This window comes from Bicyclus anynana, chromosome 9, assembly GCF_947172395.1.
Source record: "Bicyclus anynana chromosome 9, ilBicAnyn1.1, whole genome shotgun sequence".
Classification (NCBI taxonomy): domain Eukaryota; kingdom Metazoa; phylum Arthropoda; class Insecta; order Lepidoptera; family Nymphalidae; genus Bicyclus; species Bicyclus anynana.
The window spans coordinates 12098004-12123735 of NC_069091.1; the positions used below are offsets into that span (position 1 = coordinate 12098004).

The 25732-nt window shown below is 35.3% G+C and overlaps 1 protein-coding gene across 1 annotated transcript in view; it reads right to left on the reverse strand.

Annotated features, from left to right (window-relative positions):
* The window catches only part of LOC112043946 (acyl-CoA Delta-9 desaturase), a 47550-nt gene extending 30799 nt beyond the window's left edge, over window positions 1-16751 (reverse strand). Inside the window, exon 1 of the mRNA XM_024079638.2 lies at window positions 16454-16751. The gene's annotated coding sequence lies outside the window, so the exon portion shown is untranslated. The remainder of the gene's footprint in view (window positions 1-16453) is intronic.
* Between the last annotated feature and the right edge of the window lie 8981 nt (window positions 16752-25732).

The window sequence follows — 25732 nt, forward strand, 5'->3', positions numbered from 1 at the left end:
GAGTATTGACGAAAAGTTGAGGCGCGTTACTTTTACTTGCTATGAAAGAAAAGTAAAATATCGAAACCTGTTTCGCGCTTGACCTCGAGCGGGAAGCGTCCGTCCAATAGCACTTTCTCCGCACGGCACTGACTGCAGTACACACGCCGCAAATCGCCGTTGGTAACAACTAATGCTTGGTACACACTCACAACATTATTTTTTAACTCCCGACGCAAAACCGGGGTGTTTGTCTGTTTGTCTGTTAAACCATAGCATAGTGGTTTGCGCGGTGAATTCACAAAACGGAGGTCCTGGGTTCGATCCCCGGCTGGACAGATTGAGATTTTCTTAATTTGTCCAGGTCTGGCTGGTGGGAGGCTTCGGCCGTGGCTAGTTACCACCCTACCGGCAAAGACGTACCGCCAAGAGATTTAGTGTTCCGGTACGATGCCGTGTAGAAACCGAAAGGGGTGTGGATTTTCATCCTCCTCCTAACAAGTTAGCCCGCTTCCATCTTAGACTGCATCATCACTTACCATTAGGTGAGATTGTAGTCAAGGGCTAACTTGTAAAGAATAAAAAAAAAAAATAGCACAAACGGGTGAACAGTAGATTTGTGAGAAAACTGCATTCAACGCGGACGAAGTCGCGGGCGTCCGCTAGTATTATAAACAGGAAAGTTTGTATACAATAGAATAGAACAAAATATATTTTTATTTGTCCACACACAAATAGTTAAATAAAATAAACAAACAAAAATCTGGTAGTGGACAAAGAAGGTATCCACCTCAGCACGATGCCACAGCGAGCTACGGAGCTGGTGGCAAACTTGAAACTACCACGAAACACAGCGCTTTTATGATGAGGCATCAATATAACTATAGAGATGAATGAATGAATGAATGAAATATACTTTATCGTACACCAAAAAGGATAATAACAAGCAAGAAATTAACTTAAAAACTAATATACGATTGGTGTAATGAGATGTTTCGTAATCAACCTGTAATTGTCCGGTTTCTATCCACCTCAATTTCTTTACAATGTATGGATGTATGTTACTTTAACGCTGCAACTACGGAAGCAATTTGCCTGAAATTTAGAGCGGAAATAGATTTTATTCTGAAATAACTAATGGGCTAATTTTCATCCTGAAAAATCCATGGCTCCCGCGGGATTTCAGAATAACTGAATTCCACTCCGCTAGATAAGTATTAAGTAATAAATGTTTTAACTTATAAAACCAAACTTTAATGTATTTATCTAGTGTCCAGCTATAATATCCAAATCTCGAATCATAAGTGTAGAACAACCTTAACGAAGATACGAAAAGAAAAATCCACCTTGACTGTTTACAGTTAATATCTCTTAGAATAACAACGCTTTCGACTTGCCAAGCTACAGTTCGTTAATACTCACACAAGATCCGTTAACACTTCAGTGTAATTGACTGGCTATTAAAAAGAAGGCCAAGAGTTTGTATAGCACGCGTTTTCAAGGGTTCCGTTTATAATAATTAATTCGTCATTATGAGCAATGAATAACACTAATATCCGCGAAAAAATTATCAAGTGTAAACAGCGCATTATTTTGCATACATCACACTAATAATATAAAGGCGAAAGTTTGTGCGTAAGTGTGTATGTTTGTTTCTTCTTTGCGCTGCAGCTACTAAAGCGATTTGGCTGAAATTTAGAATGGAAATAGATTTTACTCTGGATTAACACTTGAGCTACTTTTCATCCCGGTAAAATGCGTGGTTCCTGCGGGATTTGTGAAAAACTGATTACGCAACAAAGTCGCGGGCGTCTGCTAGTTTCCGATAAAAGAGAATTAAGTACTTATAATGTGCTGATTTTTTCCTTATTTTATAATTTTGTGGGGAATAATAACAATTAATTTCAACTTCTTAAATAGGTTTTTAATCTACACTCATGTTACCTACTCAAAATTAGTTGGGGGTATAAAGGGTAAGTAAAGATTTCTCACAAAAGAAACAAAAATGCTCGCTTAAGATAAATATGGCAGTGACCTAGCCTATGTATGATGTTTCTGACTTTTGGGGCGCATACTTCCGGGAAAGCTTTCTTTACTACTTGCTTTAACGTAAGCAAAAGTAAGTAAGGGACTTAAGGGGCCCTTTAGTCCGGGGACCCCGTATCATTGATACGACTGATATAGCGGTAGTTACGCCCCTGATACAAGGTAACTTAACATTTGTAGACGCAAGCTAAGATGAAAGTACACGATATGGACACGGTGTATATTAAACGAATAATAAATAGATATCGATTGATATCTACTGCAGATTGGCACCCCGCCCTGACTAAGAAGCAATTATGTATCTAAAGTACTACGATATAATAAATAAAAGCTTGTTCGTACAACATTTAGCAAAGAACTATTTTGTTTTAATTTTTTTAGGATGTTCGTTTAAAATGACACACACCATTAAAAAATCTTACCTTTTATCAACTGTAGTAAGTTTACTTTATTTAGAAACAAGTTTCTACATAACGCAGAATATTTTATTCAGAACAAATATATTTGTTAAATTATATATGAAATTATAATGAATTTTCTGCGTTTCCCTCTTTTCTTTCCATAAAAAAACAAAAACATCGGTTAACTCCTGTAAAATTTCTCGTTTACCATCATTCCTTCACCATAAACCACATCTATCATTTTACTATACTAATATATAGAGCTGAAGAGTTCGTTTGTTTGGTTTTTGATTGGTTGATTGAACGCGCTAATCTCAGGAACTACTGGTCCGATTTGAAAAATTCTTTCAGTTTTAGATAGCCCATTTATCGAGGAAGGCTATATATAGGCTATATGTTATACCCGTTTTCCTACGGGGAACCATGCGGGTAAACCGCGCGTTAGTTAGACTAAAGCAATATCGCTTACAAAAGCAAACATTAGCCGAATTACTATCCATTTTATCAAGAAATCGAAATATAATATTGATTTTAAACTACAATATCAGCTGTCAGTCTTTTCAATCACAGCTATTGTATGCGTGTAGAGATATCTAACATATTTATAATTAATTTATTTGGGAATAAATTCCTCCATCTTTAAAGACAATAGGTATTGTTTATGTTATTATGCAAAATTTGCAAACTTTTTTACTCGATAGTATCAAAACGAACGTCTACAACGGCCACAGCATTCTAAAGTCAGTCTCCAGACTTTTAATCCAGTCATCTTAAGATTTCACCTCTGAAACTTACAGACTAATTTATACTAAGCGATTTTGCGTTCCGGTACGATGTCGTGTAGAAACCGAAAGGGGTGTGGATTTTCATCCTACTTCTAACAAGTTAGCCCGCTTTCACCTTAGATTGCAGCATCAATTACCATCAGGTAAGATTGTAGTCAAGGGCTGACTTGTTAAGAATAAAAAAAGAATAAACTAAATTTTTGCACAAATCTTTATTGTCGTTGAACAAATGGTAACGAGACACGTTAGAATTTGAATATTTTTATTTATTCATTACAGCTCCAAGTATGCCTCTCTGACAGAGAGTTACATATTTGTAGCTTTTGCCGTGGAGACCCTTGGGCCATGGAGTCGCAGTGCCAAAAAAATTTACCGTATCATTTCACCGCGGCTTGTTGCCTCGACTGGTGACAGAAGGGCTGGCTCATTTTTTGCGAAAAGGATCAGCCTGGCTGTCCAGCGCGGAAATGCAGCCAGTGTTCTTGCCACCATTCCACGTGGGCGTGATTTGTATAGTTATTAGGATAAGTTAGCTTATGTTCCTTATTGTATTCTCGCTCCAATTATTACCATTACTATAAAACTGCAAAACTTCTTTGCAAAAAACGGGGCTTCTTGAATTATTTTATCCTTTTACAATTATTATGCTCACGATGTTTTTCCGTTTGAGACACTTGATATTTAATTTCTTAAAATTCACATACTTAATTGAAAAGTTGGAGGTACTCGTAGATCAGAGTACGCCCTCCGAATCGAAGGCAGAGGTCAAATCCATTGGTCTATCACGGCTCTTACTTTAATTCAACAGGAACCGGTAAGTGGCTCAAGTATGCCTCTCACCGGTTCCTGTTCAGTGTTCCGGTAAGTGGCTCAAGTATGCCTCTCTGACAGAGAGTTACATATTTGTACCTCTTACCCTTGGGCCATGGAGTTGCAGTGCCAAAAAGTTTTACCGAATCATTTCACCGCGGCTAGTTGCTTCGACTGGTGACAGAAGGGCTGGCTCATTTTTTGCGCAAAGGATCAGCCTGGCTGTCCAGCGCGGAAATGCATCCAGTATTCTTGCCACCATTCCACGTGGGCATGATTTGTATAGTTATTAGGATAAGTTGGCTCAAACTAAAAAAAAAAACAGGAACAACGATCCAAAACTCTTCGTACGAGTCTAAGGGACACAAAGTATAAGATTATTATATTTTAATATGTGTTTTATATTATAAATATGTTGAAACTTTAGCTAACATATACCACAGGCTATGCTGAATTACGCAAAACCGAACAAACGTTCCACAATCGTCATTCCTAATCATTGATTTGATAGCCGTGTCGTTTGAGATTAGACTTTGTTTTCGGTTTACAACTTGTTTGTCCCAAATACACTCCGCCATAAAATTTTATACAATACAAAGGCGTTTGAATATTTGCATTTACCAACACACGCCACCAAAATACTCGTGTAGGTAATGAGGAGAAAAATTTTACTTTAATAATGAAGCAAGTTTCTCGATTACTCATTCATTTTCTTCATTATCACCTCTTCAAATTATTTTACTAGAAAATTAAGAACTGTTATGTTCCTTCAGTGCCATTTCTAATGAAGGTCACGCTCATTCGCGCAAATAATGCAGATAGTGTGTTTTGATTTTGATCCTTGGGTATTTTACAGGGTTTAGAATCCCCCGCTGGATATTATTTGTCTGGGTCATATTTTGAACCTTAAATGCCTCAGTCATTGCACCATTTTTCTTTTATAAAATTCAGAATCCCCCATTGCATTCCCAATGCATATAATATTAGATATTAATTTACTTTACTTCTCCAATAATATTCTTTTGTAAAGCTTTAGTTTCTTCGGTGAAAATTTACTTATTACTATAGATGGCGTCGTTAAAGCGTGGTGTTGAGTAAGGAGGTCTATTTTCACCACAAGTATAGATAATTTATAACAGTGTTAATAATTCATGTTTTGGTTTGGTGACGGTTAATGAATCTTCTGCAACATTTTTTGAACTCAACCATGTATTTTTAACTGAAAAACCACGCGATTCAATACTAAAATATAGTTCAATGTGATACAATACTAATATAGTAAGAATAGATAAATAGTTCACTTTACTATTATAACATCGCTGCGAAGTTTAGAGCGATCACTGCAAACCTCAAGCCGCGACCCTGTAACGGTTACAATCCTAAAAATGCTTTTGTACCTCAAACACGACTCTAGGCAGATGACGCAAAAATAGTTTTGATATTTGCATGAATTTTTAATACGCTTTTATTATTTTTAGCCAAATTAGCCTCTACAGGGCTATGCCTTGTAGGAGTGTATACAAGGCCTAGCCCTGTAGAGGCAAAATGGAGCGTAAACCATCCATTCTGCTCTAGTGAAAGCTGGCGGGCTTAGGTTATAATTTTCGATTTTAAGGATATCATATATAGACTGGACTGAATCGACGAGATAGTTAAAAAAGTTCTATATATCAGATAGTTTATACTAATATGACTCAATCTAAACATAATTGGATTTCAATGCGAGTTGGCGGGCTTATGCTCATCATCACTTCAGATGTTAATGATAATGCCAGAGTCCGACGGCTTAACGAGCTCCATGTCGTTTCTCGTATAAAGATAGAAGCCAAAAGGGACTTAAAATAGGCTGGTAATGATGACACATAACATGCTACCACCTTCAATATCGCGGTATCAGGTATACCTAATCCTACATCTAAAAAACGCGGACTACGCTACTTAATATAAATGTCCTATTAATATTATAAACGTGAAAATTTGTATGGATGTATGTTTGGATATTTGTTACTCTTCAACGCCGCAACTACTCAACCTATTTGGCTTTTTAAAATTAAGATATACAACGTGTCCCAAAATTCAACGATAAGCGGGCGCCAAAAGATTGACCTGCTCATGAGCACTTAAGGAAAAATAATAAAAAAAATATACCTAAATTTTTTTTTTAGTTACAAAATAAATTTTAAAATTCTTTGAAAATTTACACCTTGTATGATATTTTGAACTACCGCAGCTACAATTTCTTAAATATGCTTAAGATTTTTTTTGTATCGGAACCTAAGTAGTACTACTATTCACCACAACTCTTAAAAACACCACAATGCCCGCAGTTTTTACACAAAAAAAAATCAAAATATTTTTTTTCCCTCAAATTTTTAAAGATTTTTACTTTCAGTCTACTTTGACTCATGGTCTTGCAAAAAAAAGTATGAACACCGCTATGGCAAGTTATTTTCAAAGTTGACGCAACTAATCAAGATTTCAAAATAGTATAATACCCTAGGATAACTAGTCACAAAAAAAAATATGCGTACCATTTGTAAACAAGAACCAAATTTCTTAATTGTTCTTGTTGTTAGTAATAAATTTTACTATGTTCCAAAAATGTGTTTGTTATTTTAATTACACAACATTAAAGTAAATGTTCGAATTGTTTTCCACCGGCATTAATACAGGCACGACATCGCCTTAAAAACGACCGTTTTATTTTTCGCGCATATCTTCTAGCATTGATATGTGCCGCAGCCTGAGTGATTTTTTGCCGAAGCTCGTCCAATGTCGTAATCGGTTTTGCGTAGATCCTGTCTTTGAGACAACCCCAATAAAAGAAATCCAGGGGGTTTAGGTCGGGTGATCGGGGTGGCCATAGGATAGGACCAAGTCGCCCGATCCAACGCCCCGGATACTCGTGGTCTAGGTATTGTCTCACAGGACGAGCGTAGTGAGCTGGGCAACCATCATTTTGATACCACATATTTTGAAGGTCGCTTAGGGGGACGTCTTCTAGTAATTCTTGCAAATCATTTTGTAAAAAGTTCAAATAACTGTCCCCATCTAAGTTTCCTTGTAATTCAAAAGGCCCAATCACTTTTCCATTTAAAATGCCCGTCCATAAGTTGACCTTAAATTGATATTGGGATTTGTCTTCTCTCATCAGGTGCGGATTCTCATTGCTCCAGCTGTGTAGGTTGTGAAGATTTAAATAGCCATCTTTCTTGCAGGTTGTTTCATCCGACCATAGTACTTTATCCAAGAACTGAGGATCTTCCCGATGCTTTTGAAGCATCACTCGGCAAAATGCGATCCGCAGTGGATAGTCCCGTGATAGTAACGTTTGTACACGTCTGTAATGATATGGGTGTAGCCGATGACGTTTTAGTATTCGATGTGCTGAACTTTTTGGGATTCCCGTAGCTGCTTCTATGGCACGCACTGAGGTAGTTGAATCAATGTTTATTTCATTGAGAACTTCTTCATCGCATTCCGATCTAGGTCTTCCAGCGTTTCTTCTAGCTGACGGCAAACGACCCTCCGAAAACGCTTGATGCACATTCATAAATACCCGATAATCTGGATATCTTTGAGCGTTTGGGTACCTTTCTCGATACAATCTGCTAGCAGCGTTAGCATTGCACCGACATTCTCCATAAATGAGATGCATGTTAGCGTATTCCATCGGCGTGTATGGTTGCGGCATGATAACGCTAAACAGTCCAAAATACACCAAAAGTCCAATTCACAAAACACAGGCACAGTCCAAAATAATGCCAGGTCAGTTCAGTTTGCAGATCACTTAAGTCCAGTCCAAAATGCAAAGCCAAAAGTCGTTAGTACGAGAGCCACGTCAATTGAATACGGAAAGTTGCGCAGTAAACAAAGGAGCAGAGCGTACTGACTTGCTGGGAACAGGATTTTCTTTACCTGCATCATTGTCATTCAACAAAGAACATCTGTCTATCCCTCTCTAACGTATACTTATCGCTATCTTTCTCTCTCTCTCTCTCTCTTATTTTTAAATGTTATCGTTCGTTCCATTAAAATTCTAGGAAATTGCAACGTATGACTCACATCATTTTGTGCATAAAGTAAAAGTGATTTCTAGGAGCAAAAACATTTTAGAAATTTAGTTCTTGTTTACAAATGGTACGCATATTTTTTTTTTGCGACTAGTTATCCTAGGGTATTATACTATTTTGAAATCTTGATTAGTTGCGTCAACTTTGAAAATAACTTGCCATAGCGGTGTTCATACTTTTTTTTGCAAGACCATGAGTAGACTGAAAGTAAAAATCTTTAAAAATTTGAGGGAAAAAAAATATTTTGATATTTTTTTGTGTAAAAACTGCGGGCATTGTGGTGTTTTTAAGAGTTGTGGTGAATAGTAGTACTACTTAGGTTCCGATACAAAAAAAATCTTAAGCATATTTAAGAAATTGTAGCTGCGGTAGTTCAAAATATCATACAAGGTGTAAATTTTCAAAGAATTTTAAAATTTATTTTGTAACTAAAAAAAAAATTTAGGTATATTTTTTTTATTATTTTTCCTTAAGTGCTCATGAGCAGGTCAATCTTTTGGCGCCCGCTTATCGTTGAATTTTGGGACACGTTGTATAATACGCTGGATTAACACAAAGGCTACATTTCATTCCGGAAAAATCCACGGTTCCCTCACGATTTGTGAAAAATATAATTCCTCGCGGATGAAGACGCGGGCGTCTGCTAGTAATACAATAATTTTCTATTAAACAGCTGATGTTCTCAAAATAATAACACCGCAGTCTATGCTAACCAGTACTTGTATGAATGTCGTACGGTTTAGAAAGTGCTTTATCATCTCTTTCTTATCAATCCGAGATGTTAAACATCATGGCCAGAATTTCTAGAGCGTGACATCTATGAAATAGTACACCTTTATGTAACTAAGCCAATATCCAAGATGCCTATCTTTACTAATATTATAAAGCTAAAGAGTTTGTTTGTTTGTTTGATTGAACGCGCTAATCTCAGGAACTACTGGTCCGATTTAAAAAATTCTTTCAGTGTTAGACAGCCCATTTATCGAGAAGGTTATAGGCTATCTATTATCCCCCTATTTCTCGGAACAGGAACCACGCGGATGAAACCACGCGGCGACAGCTAGTTTCTTATAAATACGTAATTATTAGTTTTACTTGTAACTAATTGTGTATGTAAGAAAATCTTGGAATCCCAATTTGACTCACTTCCCGGTCTTCGATTGGGATGAAATTTTGCACACGCTCTGAGTTCTGATGACAATACATGACTCGCTAAGAAACGTCATTACAAATCCAATATGGCGGCCTCCCCAAGATGGCGGACTGGCTGTTTGAAATCCACCCCCATGATATGAATATCAAATGAAAGGGTTTGGCTGTCAGGAATACGAAAAAATAGTCACGTGACTTAAATCCAATATGGTGGCCTTCCAAGATGGCGGAAAGGCTGTTTTAAATGCACCCCCATGATATGGGTGTCAATCGTGTTTTTTAGTTTTTTAACTATTCATGTTATTATTTAATATCATACATCTTAATTTTCTTCGTGATCCTTTACTAACAACCTATACAAATAAATGATTTTGAAGTGTTAATATATTATGTTTGTAATATCAAAATAACAGCCATTTACGAAATCCGTATTAACGTTTATCCATGACATACCTATACTAAATAATAAACCAAATACAGAATTATTGAAATAAGAATAAAAATACTCGTGGGTATTTATTTAAAGATCGGTAAAGTGTGTGTCGGGTTTCGCGCAGTGTAGGGTTCTGTAGATTAATTTAGCATTTTAAACCCTAAAATTTAATGCACAAAAATACCGATAAGCATCCTCTACACGATAGGATAGACGATAAGAAAATCATCCTCACTTTCCATTGCTTAATGCAAGTACATTGTACATACTCTTACTAAATTACAGCATACTAGTAATAATACTAATAATAATAGTCCGTCTTTGCGCTACCGCGGACAGACGGACGTACGGACAGACAGACGGATATAGCCAAATTATACGGGTTGACTACAGAACCCTAAAAAGTGTCTAGTTCAGACGGTAGTCTGGTGATTTTCTCACTACTGAATTCGTACTTTCTTAGTCGGATGAAATTAAAAGTAGAAATGGCACTTAACAGTGTCCCATTTGTGACAAATTGTGAAAACAATAAAATAATATTTGCACAGCGAGTCTCAAACACTGTTTGTTGTAGTGTAGAAACTATTCGTGCAGTGCTTAATGTTGCCCGCAGTTCTGTGGTCACATCTTCATTGATAGTTTCTGGTTGCATCGACCTTCATCGCTTAGGTCGATGTTGTGACATACGACTTTATAACTCCTTGTTGCCTATTTTTAGGGATCCGTGAGTATCTCAAAATGAAAAAACCGATCTCTTATCACTCGGTCACTTTGGTGTCCACCTGTCTGACTGTCAAGTCTTTATATGAACCAGCAGATGTATTGAGTGTAAATAGTAAAAAGTACATAATTCTGGAAAGGATTCCAGAATTATGTACTTATAATATAATTATGTACTTAGCTGTAAATAAATCTAAATTCTAAGTTAACACACAACAATTTATCAGATACAGCAGATTTCCTATGCTGCGTATTTTGACACTCGCAAGAAAAACCAAACCTATACAGAAATAACTCATTTACCTAGAATCATGAAATTTGGTAAGGCACAATATTGTTTAGCACAAAAAAGGAAAATTTCGATAGCCCTAAAGTACCTAATTATTTTCTTGAAAATATACTTCTGCATTTGGTAAACCAGTTGCGACAATGTAAGTAATACGAGGACAATTCAGTTGCAGAAGAATATAAGAGAGTAATATAAGTCATTAGCAAAACTTGACCAGTTAGCCTATTCACTATTTTGGTCTTTATTAAAACCTATTAAAGTAAACATCAAAGTGGCTTATTCACTATCTTCGACGTATGCTAGTTGACATTGAGATACGAAATTGATATTCTATGTAAAAATGTCACACATGGCTTACTGGTGGATATCACACAGTAAGTAAATGACATTTTGTCAATTGATTTGATGTTAATCTTAATAGGTTGATAATAAAGACCAAAATAGTGAATAGGCCAGCTGATACGCTAGTCAGTTACAATATAACGCCGTAAAAACATAACTACAGAGGGCCTAGTGGCAGTTTGATACTGTTACCGTCACGTAACGTAAACGCGAATTTCTAAGGAATTGAAGCAGCGCCATCTAGTGGCACTACTGTACAACTGATTCAATTCCATATAAAATTTGAGATGACCTGCAGACTGAAAATTTGCGAAAACGTCAACGCGATAGTAACAGTACGAAAATATTGAAAACTCCTACTAGGCACACTGTTCGATTATTTTGTACGATTATTAATTCCAGTCAGTAAAATGACAAGTAGGTACAACTGTCACTGGAATGACATTTTACTGACTGGAATTCATAATTGTAGAACAGCAATCATTTATAAATCAAATACCTACCTACCTTACGAAATCCTAAAAATGATGGAAATGTAATTATCTGCATAGGGTATTTTTTACCATAATACAATTTCAAGGACCATTTACTGAAGTTTGTTCTTGATACACACTTTAGAACAACAAACGACAAACTAAGAATATGTAAGTAAACCTCTAGAGTCTATACTAACTTTGTTACAAAAACTCTTCAAGTTTGGCTTTGAGGTACCTACGTAGTTCCCGTAAATAGATAGAAATAATGAAAAAGATGACCAACCTAATATCGCGTCGATTTTTGCATATTGAATAACTTCTAAACTTTTTCTGTTAGATTGTTACTGTACCACTGTCTGTACTGTCCCTATATAAATTTGAAACTAGCGGACGCCCGCGAATTCGTACGCGTGAAACCCTACCCCTACCCTACCCTATAACCCATATAACCCATATTCGGCTCAATGCTGAGCTAGAGTCTCCTCTCAGAATTAGAGGGGTTAGGCCAATAGCCAATAGACCACCACGCTGGCCCAATGCGGATTGGCAGACTTCACACACGCAGAGAATTAAGAAAATTTTCAGGTATGCAGGTTTCCTCACGATGTTTTTCCTTAACCGTTTAAGACTCGTGATATTTAATTTCTTAAAATACACATAACTGTAGGTACATGCCCCTGACCGGATTGGAACCTACGCTCTCCCAGTCGAAGGCAGGGTCTACGTCTACTAATTTGTTATATATCTATACTAATATAATAAAGCTGAAGAGTTTGTTTGTTCGTTTGATTCAACGCGCTAATCTCTGGAACTACTGGTCCGATTTTAAAAATTCTTTCAGTGTTAGATAGTCTATTTATACAGAAAGGCTAGGCTTTATATTATTCCCATATTCCTACGGGAACGGGAACCACGCGGGTGACACCGCGCGGCGTCAGCTAGTTTAGATATAAAACCACAAGATATTGTACAAAATATACTGTTTAAAAAAGAAAATATGAAAGAGCTGACGATTTTGCATTCACAAAAATGCAGAACATACACAATCACTAGATCCACCATTCATTTTAATTGGTTAAATCGAGCACATGAGATTAAAATATCTCTAATGACTCACGTATCGTGTATACCTACATAATATCGCGAGCATTGGAAATCTATTGATATTGTAGTCTTGGCCTTGGATTTCAGTTGTTACAGCAATTATCTAACTCGCACTGCACCGCCGCGTTTTTTCACTTCATTGCATGTAAACGAAGACATGCATCTAAATATTTGTAAAGTAATAAAATCTTTTTAACAAAAAAATTCAATTGACTTCAAAATCACAAAAATAAACTAAAAAGCGAAAAATAACCTGTGTTGGCACCGCCTTCAAAGTGATCAGAAGGTAGCACAAACGATGTTATTTTTCGCTTTTTAGTTTATTTTTATGATTTTGAAGTCGGTTGAATTTTATTTTTCAATTTTTAGTGTATCATAATATGGAGAACGTTAGCATCACAGTATGGGAAATTTTGTTATTTTCATTCTAACACAAAATTACTGAACTGATTTTCATGAAATTTAAATGGGACCAATCTGGAACTATACTTACTTTTTCAAATAAAAAAAGGACTTACTTTTATACAATTTCCACCTTTTTTTGAAGTCGATTAAAAAGAGTTTGAGCTTTTCTATCCCCGGAAAACAATGGCATTGAATGTAGTAGCAAGTTGGTAGCCTTTGATAAAGGAACGTAAATAAAACATAAACTCTTTGTTAAATTATTTAAATATGACGATTATATGATTATATGAATATTATTGATGGCGACGATGGCGATGGCCTATATAACATATAGGAAATCGCCGTCGTCGCCGTCATCATCATCCATCATCATCATCATCCATCGTCATTCATCATCATTCATATATACACTGTGTGACATCTTGGAAACATCCTACATAGGTTAGGTCACTATAGTATTTATTTTAAGCGAGCATTTTTGTTTCTTTTGTGAGAAATTTTTACCCTTAATTTAGGCCCAACTAATTTTGATACAGGGCCCCTCGAAGGCACACTACGCCACTGCTTAGCAAGTAGGTACTCAAAAGTAGACGTAGGCTGATTGACGTGCCGTTGTCAGGCAAAAGGTTTTGACGTGATTTTTACATCACACAAATAAATACACTGAACCATTTTCCACCATAAACAACTTAACTTAATGTTATACACTGTCATATTATGTTATTAACACATCGTCATATTATGTTTTTTTGAACACCCGACGCAAAAATAGGAGTGTTATAGTTTGACGTGTTTGTCTGTCTGTGACACAGCTTCCGAACGGATGAAGCGATTTCAATTTAGTTTGTTTTGTATCAATAGTGATTTATGTGCGAGTGTTCTTAGACATGTTTGATGAAAATCGGTTAAGCCGTTTAAATGTTCTGGGGGGTTAAAGTGGAGAAGAATAACCGAATGTCAGCAAATATACTCGAGCTAATTTTTAATTGTATGTTATTTAATTAATATAACGCTTTTTACTAGATTTTAATTTATATTAAGCGAAAATATTAGTAACTATCGGAAGACTTTTTTTATTATCTTGATTTTTATTACACGTTTATAAAATAACGCAAATTATTTACACTTAAACTTGGGAAAGCTTAGTTGCAAATACGTAAATCTCGTACCTAAGTTGATTTAAGTCCAAATTTATGACTAATTTTGTCAAATAAATCCTAAATTTTGGTATCAAGCATCTGAATTCATGATTATATCGAAAGCTATTGTATATTTTAATCGTTATTGTAATTCATTGCTAATAAATATAACCCGTACTTATTATTTTAACTCCTTGATTTTTTTTGGTATGTAAAAAAAAATATTAGGAGTTATTTTAGTCAATTCTGTCCGTGTACCTTAGTAGGTATATTGCGTATATTTTACATAGATTTGCTAATTTGTTATTTTAACACATTACAAATTGGTTTGCTTAGATTAAATTTGCGACTTGATGAAATGAAAAATGTCAATAGAAGCTGATGAGTAAAACATGACTTTTTTGGTAGATATTTTACAAAGATTTAATACTATTACATGCAATGATACTAAATACTAGATGTGTTACTAGCGCATGAAAAATGAGGCGCTCAAAAGAAGAAATTTATAGTCAACTGAATGTCAGTTGTGGTCAACGACGAACGTTATTTAAACAAATAATATCTAAATATCATCTACAATGTCGGTTTGAGTGTTCAGGAAATGTAAAAACGATATATCTATACGAATATTATAAAGCTGAAGAGTTTGTTTGTTTGTTAGTTTGATTGAACGCGCTAATCTCAGGAACTATTAGTCCGATCTGAAAAATTCTTTCTGTGTTAAATAGCCCATTTATCGAGGAAGGCTATAGGCTATATATTATCCCTGTATTCCTACGGGAACGGGAACTACGCGGGTAAAACCGCGTGGCGTCAGCTAGTACATAAATATATGGAATTAAAGACAAAATTGTGCATGTGTGCGCTCAGTGTTCTATTCGAATCACTTTTTGCGGTGATTTTTGGGCCGTAACCAATTTATAGTACTTATAAAATTATCATTGATTAAATGTCACTAAAGTGTTTTAAGATATAGTAGGTATTATTATTAATAATATAAGAAAATTAAAATCAATGTGAAAGTTTGATGGTAATATGAAATTCTACTTAAATCTAATCCGTTCATAAAAACTATATATTATACCATCAAGTATCATCATATTTATGCCTTTAACCAAGAAAAAAACACTAAAACGCGTAGCCACAAAAGTAGGTTTTTTTATATTTTTAACTGTTGTTTTTTTTTATTCTTTACTAATCTCACCTGATGGTAAGTACGGCTAGACTCATTACAAACTTTAAAGTTAATCGCTTCGACCTCATTGAAAGAGATATGCAACCTCAAAACGAAACTTAGTACAAAAATATTAACTTTCGTTATTCATAAACAGAGAAAATGCAAAGTGAAATTGCCTTACCGCCGTAAATATAGAAATTGTGCATGGGTGGACGTAATATAATTTTTATATACACTATCTTTTACTGGCGTGAAGTATGTTAAAACTCACGTTATACGTTAAAGTCCATTAACAAATACAAATTGAGTTGGAGCTTGGAAACGAATTTAAAATATGTTGTATTAAAATCCACGTTTAAAATTAACGACTTTTCTAACAAAACCTATAGTCTCTTTACATGTTTATTTACATTTCCAATTCAAAATATTTTTCAGTAACTTCCTAATTTAAAATTAGCCACTTTGTTTTTGTTTAAATTGTTTAAGTTTCCTATACTTTAACGATACAACCATAATTTCATTAAAAAAATATTAGAAAATATTTCAATTCTTAATCAAGTAAAAATGTTTTCAGTAACCTCCTAATTTAAAATTAACCACTTTGTTTTTGTTTAAATAGTAATTATGTTGTTTAAGTTTCCTATACTTTAACGATATAACTATAATTTCATTAAAAATTAGGAAATATTTCAATTTTTAATCAAGTAAAAATGTTTTCAGTAACCTCCTAATTTAAAATTAACCACTTTGTTTTTGTTTAAATAGTAATTATGTTGTTTAAGTTTCCTATACTTTAACGATATAACTATAATTTCATTAAAAATTAGGAAATATTTCAATTTTTAATCAAGTAAAAATGTTTTCAGTAACCTCCTAATTTCAAATTAGCCACTTTGTTTTTGTGGATTATAATATTGTCAAGTATAATTTAACGATACAACTATAATTTCATAAAAACAGACGATATTTAAATTTATAATCAAGCAAAAACTAATTCAATAATTTGTCTTTTTCATTTTCATATAATTTAGATAATTAAATAGCAAAAAAAATAAGAATTAGTATAGTTAAGGTAATGATAAAAGAAATTAGGCTATAATTAAATGATTAAGCTAATCTTACCTTTAATGATGACCACGTTGCACTTTCAATACAATACCGCACACACTAGCACCACAGTTTTATGCAAATGCGTTACACCGGCATGCGGGTTACTGTATAAATGGTAAATCTTTACTCGTAAATCTTTACAACGCGCGCGAACGCATGAGATGAAGGTTTACGGTCGAGCCCAACACTGCCTCTTACTTATAGTTTCAGATGAATTCGTACCACTTTCCCCACCATTCTCCAATTTATTTTCTCTTTTCGAATTTTTTGAAAAATTTTGTGTGATGCGACGACCTACTTCAATCGTGGTTTGGTTAATATAATAACAAGAGGGTGGGTCAACAACTCTTGTGTCACAGTTTTAAACAACGAATGAGTATATCATTTTGAAATATTATAATACCTTTTAGTACATGTTACGCACATTTTATCTATAATCTATATTCTATACTATATAAAGAAATAAAGAACATGTCCCAAATCATTTAAGATAAATATAATATGGTCTGCTTAGTCGACATTAGGAATAAAGGCCCAGGCTCCGTAAAAAATGGGGGCATCTGCAATAGGGATGATGACTAGTTTGAATATATTGATTTTTATGATACATTCGGGTAAATAGGGTCAATGTTAACTAATTTATACATAAAAACAAAGATTGTCTGGATATTTGCAAAATAAATGAGATTATAAAATTTCAAAATCTATTAAAAATCTTTTATCGTAATTAGAAGAAAATTCATACAGTTTTAGCTTCCTTACATTAAATGTGACATTTTATAATAAATAAACTATATACATAAACGCACAAATAACAAAGATATTAGTAATTTTGTTTGAACGCACATACAAATCTAACGATCATTACATTACCTACGACGTCATAAGTTCGTGCCATTTTGTATGGGGCGTTTTTCAGGGATCCGCGGCAGCGCCGCAAATCTGACCCTTTAAATCCCTGTAGCTCCGAAAGTAATGATCGCATATACCCTGTTCCTTTTACATAATTGCTTTACTGTTAGCATACTTCTAATTTATATACAATTTAAAAAAGTGTCATCATCCCTATTGTAGGAGTACTATTTGGATCTACTGTACTGAATCAATTTTGGAATTTCTTTTATTACTAATAAGCTACATTATTTGTGAGTGTCATGGGCTATATTTTATCCCCGTAGTCTCATGAGAATGGAAACTACGCGGGTGAAACCGAGGGCATCTGCTATTAATACATCTATATACTGTCTTATAATTAAACTGTTAGAGGTCAAATTTTGCACATTGAAGATATTTTGGAAATGTTAGTTAGACGGCATTACATAATCGATACGGCTTGAAGGCCTCCGTGGCGCGTCAGATTTACAAGACGGAGGTCCTGGGTTCGATTTCCGGCTGGGCCGATAGAGGTGGTGGTGGTGGCTGGTGGGAGGCTTTGACCGTGGTTAGTTACCACCCTACCGTCAAAGACGTACCGCCAAGCGATTTAGCGATCCGGTACGATATCGTGTAGAATTCGAAAGGGGTGTGAATTTTCATCCTCCTCCTAACAAGTTAGCACGCTTCCATCTTAGATTGCATCATCAGGTGCGATTGTAATCAAGGGCTAACCTGTAAAGAAGAATAAAAAAAAATACTGAAGCCAAAAATATATTACTTTTATCTGTCTAACTGATTGGCCGTGTTTTTGTTGACCGGGCATCACGCTGAAACTATTGAATGAAACGATACTTGGCACTGTTTGGTCCATTATCCGTTTGGTATTATGACAAAAATTTTTTTAGATATAAATTGATCTGGCTGCTTTTTACTTTATTTCGGGTATCAATTTCGTAAATCAAAACTGACGTCTTTTGTCCTGTTGAAAAATTATACAACGTTATAATATTGTGTTGACAGATCCGAAATATAAGCTCACATTCGCACGAGAGCTTTTTTAACGGACGTTTAAAAAGCGTTCAAATACAACAAATGCGTTCCCAAGTATATGTTCACGCGACGCTTTTTAACCCCCGACGCAAAAAGAGGGGTTTAAGTTAGATGTTTCTGTCTGTCTGTCAGTCTGTCTGTGGCACCATAGCTCCCGAACGGATGAAGCAATTTCAATTTATTTATTTTTTTTATTAAAGGTGACTTACAGGCGAGTGTTCTTAGACATGTTTGATGAAAATCGGTTGAGCCGTTTAAAAGTTCTGGGGGGAAAAGTGGGGAAGAACAACCGAATGTCTGCAAATATACTCGAGTGCGGTCTCAAATGAAAGCGCACTAAAAGAGAATATTGATGACTAGTTCATGTCATTCGGGGCTTTTTAAAAATTTTCAATTTTATGTTATTCGAACGTTGGAAAAGACCTTCATTTAACTTCATTCGATAATTCAACAAATATAGTGTTCTCTCGTGCGAATGAGGTCTAGCTTTTTAAATATTTTAAATGGTATTTGGCAGAATGGATAATAATGTTGTACCTTTACTTAAAATCAAGTGGTAACACTGTCGGACAAATAAAGTCGTCAATATTTTTTTCCTGGGCCCAAGGACTTGTTACTTTTGGTGAAATGTTATAGTAGCATAATCCATCGCGTTTTGTTTATAGAAAGTAGATGATTATTATGATTGGCGACTACGAGTATGTCAATTTTTAAGTTTAATTGATTTTTTGAAAACTGCGGCATTGATTTTGAATTTAAACATAAGAGTTTACAGTTTTCAATATCGGAGTATTGTTTTCTAAGTAAGTATTTATCTTTAGTACAAGCTCATTTTATCTATACCTTATCTTAAGGCAAGCTCAAAGATGGGATTTTAATATATGAATATTTCAGGATTAGACGGGATTTATATGAATATTCCAAGATTATGTGTAATCCTACTAATATTATAAACGCGAAAGTTTGTATGGATGTTTGTTTGGATGTTTGTTACTCTTTAACGCCGCAACTACTTAACCGATTTGGTTGAAATTTAATACAATGATAGATAATACCCTTGATTAATACATAGGCTACTTTTCATCCCGGGAGAATCTATGGTTCCCGCAGGATTTGTGAAAAGGGAATTCCACGCGGGCGAATTTGCAGGCGTCCCCTAGTTCATAATAAATACTGATTATGCAAATGATATAAATTATTCAAATTATTATACACAGTCTGCAAAGTGTTAACCTCACCTTGATATCTTCTATATCTATATTTATAATAAAACTGGTAAAATTCTACACATTAATTCACAATTTGAGATTTTACTTATACCATTTGTAACACCAAACGTTACCTCGGCATAAGGTACTACTAACGCCATCTAGAACTTATAATAAAACTGTAACAGGTACATTTTGTACATTCTGTACATTGAAGATATTTTGAAATTTTTTGTCGGGGGGCATTATATAATCGATACTGAAGCTAAAAATATTATTTTTTTCGATTTTTTGTCTGTCTGTCCGGGTTTTTTGTTATTAGGGCATCAAGCTGAAACTACTGAATGAATTCAAATAAAACTTTTGCTCGGTTTGACACTATAATATGGAAAAGGTTATAGGATACTTTTTATTTTGAAAATAAAATAAGAAGGGGGTGAAATAGGGGTTGATACTTATATGGAAAGTCCTTCATTTTAGATTTAAAAATTTGTTCATAAATCACTAAGCACCTACGACATCATTAAATCGTACCATTTTGTATGGGGTGTTTTTCAGGGATCCGCGGCAGCGCCGCAAATCTGACTCTTTAAATCTCTGTACCTCTTAACCTGTTACTGTTACCTCTTAAATATTTCGTAATCTCTCTTAACGTCATTTATAAATCAATTTTGAAATTTCTTCTTTTGTTTGAAAGTGTATGCTTCCAGATTGGTCCCATTTCATTTTCATGTAAATCTGTTAAGTAATTTTGTGTTAAAATCAAGATAACTGAAATACGTCTTTGCAGTCGGTTCCACTTCTATGTTAAAAAGATTATTATTATTAGCATTTCTTTCTTCCGTGAATTATAAAGTCCAGAATTGAGACATGGGTTGTCCATTATCATTTTAATAGACGATGGCTACCATTAATCTTTACTGTTATGAAAATATGTAACTTTCTAATATTTTTAATAACAATTATGAAATTGTTTTACTACGTCACAAATATTGTTAATATTGTTAGGACTACTCAATAGGTGCGGGGATAGGGTCTGGTGTCTTGCAACACAGGTTTTGTACCCAGTGCGAGCACCAGTCCCCACATTATCACATATTCAAATTATAACCTAACACAGTTATATTTACATATCATAATGTGGAGAAAATAAATAAAATTTCATTTAATTTCATTTCATTGTCAGTTATCACACTATGCTTCATACACATAGAGTAACATATATCCATAGTGAGCTACTACTCCATATCTATGAACGCTCACTAATCAAATACAAACACATTTATTGGTTTTGTTTCACAAAACACCCCTGGTGAGATGTCACCGTAACACCATATCTAAGAAAATGCACCACTTCAACTTAAACTAATCACTGAAAACTGCAACAATTTTTTTTTTTAATTTTTACAATTTAGCCCTTGACTACAATCTCACCTTCGTGGTAAGTGATGATGCAGTCTTAGATAGAAGCGGGCTAACTTGTTAAGAGGAGGATGAAAATCCACACCCAGAACGCTAAATCGCTTGGCGCTACGTCTTTTCCGGGAGGGTGGTAAGTAGCCACGGCCAAAGCCTCCTACCAGCCAGACCTGGACCAATTAAGAAACTCTCAATCTGCCCAGCCGGGGATCGAACCCAGGACCTCCGTTTTGTAAATCCACTGCGCATAGCACTGCGCCACGGAGGCCGTCATCAGTCTAGCAGATTTGGTTTTGCACAAACAAACTCATACTTATACCCTCTCAGTACTAAGTAGATATATAAAAAAAAACATACATACAGCCGAACGTAGAACCTCCTCCTTTTTGGAAGTCGGTAAAAAATGAAGTCTATGCATCCGAACTCAAAATTGTATCTCAAATGAAACATAATTCAACGTATTAACAATGGGAATTTTATGATTGGCTGAAAAGTATTTCTTTCTTGAAGAAAATATGTCCATATTAAAGTAGGTTTGGCGGAAAAGAATTTTTCGTTATCGCAAACCAGCCATGTACCTAAGTATTATTCAGAATACAATATATTAGGTGATATTTATTGATCGGTTTGAGGGCGGTGCTAAGCTAAATAATCAAATCATGAATGATACATCAAAATAATATAAAATATAAGTTTATAATTTGAAATTTTTAAACAAATAATTAAAATTTGTATGTATAGTACGTCTCGAAAAATATGTTATTTTTTTCAATAAACTAGAACAATAATGAACAATATTTTAAAATCATTTAAAATATTGTTCATTATTCGTCGTGTCGTTCATTCGTCGTGGTCCGTGCGCTCTATCTGCTTATTCTTTGATCTGTGTTTAACATTAACAGAGTTGTTAGAAGCCTTTATAATGTGGAACTTAATTTTCTCACGTAATATATAATTTTCCTTGTAGAAGCGGTATAAAGTGATGTGCTTAACATCTGGAAGGATGAAACATCTTCACTTGGTTTTAAAGACTGTGTTGTATTATACGGTACAAATGGCTGTAATCCTATTCTTTTTAAATGCAATCGTCGTCATTAGCCCATATTCGGCTCACTGCTGAGCTCGAGTCTCCTCTCAGAATGAGAGGGATTAGGCCAATAGTCCACCACGCTGGCCCAATGCGGATTGGCAGACTACACACACGCAGAGAATTAAGAAAATTCTCTGGTATGCAGGTTTCCTCACGATGTTTTCTTTCACCGATTGAGACACGTGATATTTAATTTCTTAAAATGCACACAACTGAAAAAGTTGGAGGTGCATGTCCCCGACCGGATTCGAACCCACACCCTCCGGAATCGGAGGCAGAGGTCATATCCACTGGGCTATCACGGCTTTTGCCTAGACTGCATTTAATTTCCGTGGTAGCTCAGTGGATATGACCTCTGCCTGTGTCTCAAAACGGTGAAGGAAAAACATCGTGAGGAAACCTGCATACTAGAGAATTTTCATAATTCTCTGCGTGTGTGAAGTATGCCAATCCGCATTGGGCCAGCATGGTGGACTATTGGCCTAACCCCTCTCATTCTGAGAGGAGACTCGACCTCAGCAGTGAGCCGGATATGGGTTGATAATGATGATGATGACTACAACATAATATTTTTTTCCCGTATATTTTTAAATAAGATCAATCTTCCCATTCCACTCCGATTATTGAGTTAGGAGTGGGTACGACAATAGTCCAAAAGCCATGACCCTGGAGCTGTTAGAGTAAACCTCTAATAGCTCGTATAGTCCTGCCCCCCTAGCCAAGTAGCACGTCGATTCTCTTTCTACGATCGCTAAAGCTTCGAAAACTAAAACATGTATGGGAATGTCAGGTCTTGATCACGTGACCTGTCGATAGCAAATGTCATTCCCATACATCTTTCGAGTTTTCGAAGCGTTAACGATCGTAGAAAGAGAATCGACGTGCAGCTTGGCTCGAGGCTGGTCTGAAATTGAGATTCAGAACTGAGGCCACAGCAAACGATTCTGGCATTGTAAGTAGGTATTTCAGTCAAACATTTCAAGTTAGTGCGCTACCATTTTAGATTTATTATTATAATTTTAGCCTTGAGAATAAGTGGGTAGCACGTAGGTATAATATCCTCATAACATAGGTATGTTTAAAATTAATCTTTGTGAGGAACAAATACTCTGTTTGAAAGGAAATGTAAAGTATGCACTAAGCCCTTTTGTAGAAAAGTCTTGAATAACATTTTGCTATTTACAGTCCTTTCAGACATGAGTAGAACAATAAATACCTACTCTCCAAATACAAAACCTATATAGTAAGATAGGGGAACGGGAAATATAGTAAGGGGAAGATCTACCTATATAGTATTATCTTTACCTGCTATGGACACAAGAATCTATCTCGTATTATCTTGACCTGCTATGGTAGAAATACTTTGAGAAAGAGAAGTCAGAAGTTCACGCTGAAATATCGGGGCTTTTTATCCTACAAAGCAAAACAATATTATGTCGGTGGGATAATAAAGTCTAGGCACAGAATAAAGATGATCCAGAATGAATCTTTACAAACAGCAGCGCAGTGAAGCCGGTGAAACCCATAAAATACCGTCACGCGTCTCCTTGACATCCGCATATATAAACTTTTTTTCACAATTTGTATTTGAAAAATTAACACTAATAACGATTACGTAAATTATTATAATAATCCATAATTACCCATAAAAAAACTCCATCTTATTTCTTTAGCTATTGTGAACAGCCGTAGTGGCCTAGTGGCCTAGTGGCAGTTGGATACTGTTACTATCGCGTTAACGTAAACGCGAATTTCTAAGGAATTGAAACAGCGCCATTTACTAGATGGCGCTGTTTCAATTCCTTATAAAGTATGAAAATATTGAAAACTCCCACTAGGCACACTGTTTTTAAAATATTTAAAAACATAAGACGCCATTTTTCTTGAATAATATTAAAAGTACTAGTTGCGACGCTTCGTGTCGTACTGACTCGAGAATGTATTCGTTTTTGAATTTGTTTTCATACGCTGTATCTGCCTAGTATTGATTAATCTGTAGCCCAATGACATTCACATTATTTACTAGCGGACTGGCAACTACTACTCGATGACTGACTGAAATTCAATTTTTCAAACTCAAACTCCAAATAATCAAAGTATAAAATATATATTTTTTTTATTTTCCTCGGTTTTATAATAGAAATCAGCCTTCAGTCACTTAGCTACTTAGCACTTAAAATCATCATCATCATCATCATCATCATCATCATCATCATCATCAATACTTATATAAGCCGATGGACGTCCACTGCATGACATAGGCCTTCTAAAAATCACAATCCTGAGCCGCCTGCATCCAGCATTGAAAATCACTATGATCAAATTCTAAAGCTAACTTTTCGCCCATCATTACGGAGTGAAGGGTTAAAGCTAAGTGTCTGACGATTGATAAAACTATTTCTCATGATTTACTGTAGGAAGTAAAAGAAAGTACGGGAATCGGGAATCAAAATCGGAGTAAAACGCAACGATTACAACCATTACAGTCTAGACTTAGACATAGGACATTAGTCCCACAAGTCTTCACTTATATTTCCACAGGCACTGAATCTACGCTAAAGAAACCACGGAGCATACCTAGTGTATTTGAGTATACATGAAAATTCCCAAGTTCGATTAGTTTATAATCACTTTTCCCTAACAATACCTCAAAAAAGAATTAACTTCTTTATTCGGCTGACAAAGCTCTCAAAGTGGTGAACACTTCGGTCATATTGTTGTTGGCCTAGTGACTTTATGAACTAGCACCAACACGGGCCAAATAACAGTATATTTAATTTCGCCTTGTCACTGTGAAAGCGCCTGCTTCTAACAACAGAGCAATGCCATCAACAGAAACGATTGGTATCACCAAAACATGAAGCCAATAGCTATATACCTACATGCAATACCAGTTATAGTAATATATTGACGGCCTCCGTGGCGCAGTGGTATGCGCAGTGGACTTACAAGACGGAGGTCCTGGTGTTCGATCCCCGGCTGGACCGATTGAGGTTTTCTTAATTGGTCAGGTCTGGCTGGGGGGAGGCTTTAGCCGTGGCTAGTTACCACCTTACCGACAAAGACGTACCGCCAAGTGATTTAGCGTTCCGGTACGACGTCGTGTAGAAACTGAAAGGGGTGTGGATTTCATCCTCCTCCAAACAAGTTAGCCCGATTCCATCTTAGACTGCATCATCACTTACCATCAGGTGAGATTGTAGTCAAGGGCTAACTTGTAAAGAATAAAAAAAAAATATACCTATAGGCAATACAGTTTTCCAGTTTTTGTGTCCTTAGCTACTCAAAACAACTAACTACGGCAAAAATAATATGAAGCTGGACTATGATTTTAGTAGACTATGTCCATGTATTTGATTTTCCCGTACAGGACTTGTCCACTTGACTTGTTATTGTCTATAAAACCTGTGTAAAAGAGTCAAATACAGAGAGAAAATGTGGTCATTTTAATTTAATATACAACTATTTTGATCGTAAAATAAGTCGGAATGGAGATATTGTCAAAAAACTGTTGACGCCAATTTTTCAAAATGACGCCGCGAACGGCAAAGATACGTGTCAAAAATGAAATTCGCAAAGAGCACATCGAAATCTAAAAGGTTACCAATTTTCAAAATCTCCGGAAAACTTTCCAGGTAAAACTACCAA